Source organism: Ceratotherium simum, chromosome 22, assembly GCF_057802395.1.
Source record: "Ceratotherium simum simum isolate JZ-2026a chromosome 22, ASM5780239v1, whole genome shotgun sequence".
NCBI classification, from domain to species: Eukaryota; Metazoa; Chordata; class Mammalia; order Perissodactyla; family Rhinocerotidae; genus Ceratotherium; species Ceratotherium simum.
The window spans coordinates 15,844,114-15,847,218 of record NC_141921.1 but is presented as its reverse complement, the minus strand read 5'-3'; the positions used below and the strand labels follow the sequence as shown (position 1 = coordinate 15,847,218).

At 44.9% G+C, this 3,105-nt stretch overlaps 1 pseudogene; it reads left to right on the top strand.

Moving 5' to 3' along the window:
- The first annotated feature begins 560 nt into the window (after window positions 1-560).
- LOC101404520 (olfactory receptor 2D2-like) lies at window positions 561-1,485 on the top strand (annotated as a pseudogene).
- The last annotated feature ends 1,620 nt before the right edge of the window (window positions 1,486-3,105 follow it).

The following is a 3,105-nucleotide window of genomic DNA, read 5'->3' as shown; positions in this document are numbered from 1 at the left end:
GACATAATTAATGAACATGAGTGAAGTCTCATTCACCAGAAAAAGCTAAATCTTAAATATTAACTCTAACTTTTACCTTACATAGCATTGACTTTAGTCCCCAATTCTAACCTTAACCCTAATCCTAACAGTGATAAAAACCTTAACCCAAATAACGTAGTATAATAGTCCTAACCCTGATCCTAATCTTAAACCAAGACTTAGCATCCTCTGTCATCCCAAGAGAAAACAGAAATGGGTGAATAATGAAGAGAAAAGCAAGGTTCTGTCGGGAGAAGGAGGAACAGACACCTACAGGCCAGGATGAAACATAGCGCACAGTGCTTCCCTGACTCGGCCTTCCCCATTTTCATCACTATGACTCTCCGCTGAATCCTAGACCAAACCCAATACCACTCAGACTACTATTGGGACATATCTCACAGTGCCTTCATATGCCAATCCAGACTTCCCCTAGGAAATGTAAGTGAAACAACGGGTGTGGAAATTCCTTACACGCCCTTGACACAGATACTCAATAAATTACATATCCCCCAAACTCTTTAAACAGGCAGATGATAATGCAGGAACTCAACCAGCCCACTGTGACAGAATTCATTCTCTTGGGCTTTGCCAATCCCAGGACCAATCCTCTGCTCTTCACCTCTTTTTAGTCTTTTACCTGATGATCCTTGTGAGCAGCAGCTTCCTCATCCACTAGGACTCGTGCCTCCACACACCCATGTACTTTTTTATCAGTGTCCTCTCCATGCTGGACGTGTGCTTCACCACCACTACCGTGCCTCAGATGCTCATGCATATTCTCAGCTAGAAGAGGGTCATCTCCTTTGCTAGATGTGTGGCCCAGATGTCATCTTCCTCCTCTTCGGGATCACCGAGTCCTGGCTTTTCTCCATCATGTCCGTGGACAGGTACATGGCCCTCTGCCACCCTCTCCGGTACAATGTCATCATGAGCCACCAGGTGTGTCTCCTCATGGTGGGCATCTGTGCAGCCTAGGGTGTGGTGGGTGGCCTGTGCGATACCTTCTTTCCTACGCATCTGCCCTATTGCGGCCCTAATGAAATTGGCCACTACTTTTGTGAGGTTCCTGCCGTCCTGAGGGTGGCCTGGGCAGACACATACCTCAATGACTTGGTGAACGTCAACATAGACTTCAATGTCATTGTGGTCCCGCCTTCCCTGGCTGTCGTTGTCCATGCCAACATCTTTGCCACCAACATGAAGATCCGCTCAGCCCAGGGGAAGATCAAGGCCTTCTCCACCTGTGCCTCCCATATCACTGTGGTCACCACATTTGCCATTCCATGCATCGTCATGTACCTGAGCCCTGGCTCCGACTCCTTGTCAAACAGTGACAAGAAAATGGCCCTTTTCTATAACATTGCCACAGCCTTCCTCAACCCTGTCATCTATAGTCTGAAGAACAAGGGTATGAGAAGGGCTTTCCTCAAATTGATGGGACAGGGAACAGCCCCAGTGTGAGGCTTTAAAACTGAAGACCTGCAGAGCCAAACAAAGCAGGACTCACACTCAGCAACTCCTCGAGGACTCTTCCATGAGATTTGGAAGAGCTAACTCCATAAAGCTTACTGTTCACCCTGGTCCTGTGGGAGGAAACAGAGTGCTCGGACCACTGCAGTGTCTGTGGTGATGTGGTTGGAACAGAGATAATTGTGAAGATGGAGCACAGCGGTCAAAAGCCTGGACTTTAGTGCCAGATAGACCAGGATGAGAGACTTGGTTTTACCAATTACTAGATATGTGAATTTTTGCAAGTCATTTAACTGCTCTAGGATTTGTATCTCTTCCTCACAGGGAAGTTGTAATGATTAAATGAGATAATATATGAAAAGTGCTTAGTACAGAGCCTGATATAGTAATCTTTCAACAAACATTAGTTTTAATTTTTAAAATTTATTACTAAGGGATGAACTATCAACCAATAATCAGCCATGATTCTCCTGGGCTGTGGAAGTGACAGGAGCCCTAGAGAGTAAAGAGAAAAAGGGAGGAAGGGTGGAAGAAGTAGAAACCCAAAAACTGGAAATAGAGAATCTTAGGGTGAGAAAGAGACTGGAGAAGGAGGAAATGAGACTATATCTACCCATCCACTAACTGCGTCAGTCAGAGCCTCTGAGGTGGGTTGCAATTTTCTTAGGAAGGAGAAGAATACTGTTTTATGACCATTTGTTTCTGTTCTTTTGTATTTTTATACCCCCTGATTTCCCTTTTCCTCTCATTTCTAATAAAGTTCATTTTGGAAAACTATAGCCTGTCTTGGGTGATCTCAAGGAAAAAGGACTCTCTCCATTTAAGGATGAGGGAAATTAGAGAGGGGAGAGTGTGCTTAATGTTACCCCCGGATGCAAAACTTAGGGAGCCCAGAAAGAGGTTAAATGGGGAGTTTTCCGCCCTGTTCTCTCTTGCTTGGAGGGACCTACCCTGAAACTCTGCTTATTCCTCATGGAATCTTTACAAACATAAATTGTTTTTTCCTGGGCTTCACCAATCTTCAGGGTCACGTTACTGGGCATCACTCACATTTATTGACTTTTGCCTCTGTTTGTTGCTGCAGGAACTCTAGCACCCAACAAAGCAATCCCCATGAGGTTCTAGGGACCTGTCCCATAAGCTAACATGCAGCCCCCTTGGGCTTTTCTTTCCCAGCCCCTTGTTGATGTACACTGCCTATGAAACTGCTTGCAAAAAATCAGCTGGGCTGGCTGCAAAAATTGAACATGAATGCCTCTGCCCTCCGTGAGAGGCCAGGGTGCATGCCGATGTTGCAGGCACAACGTCCTCAAAGGTATTCGCCTACCCCTCCCTCCAGGAGCCAGAGTGTTGCATAAATAATGAAGCAAAATTAAAGGCAAATAACAAAACAGGGCATATAATTGCAACATACCTACAGACATGCAAGTAATGTCATTAACATAGAAAGAGCTCTTACAAATTGATAAGAAAAATACAAACACCCCAGCAAACTGGCAACAGATGTGAACAGTTCATAAAAAAACAAAGCCAAATCCTCAGTAAACATATGGGAAAATCCCCCCACAGTAGGCACCAAAGAAATGCAAATTCACATATCAATGAGATATC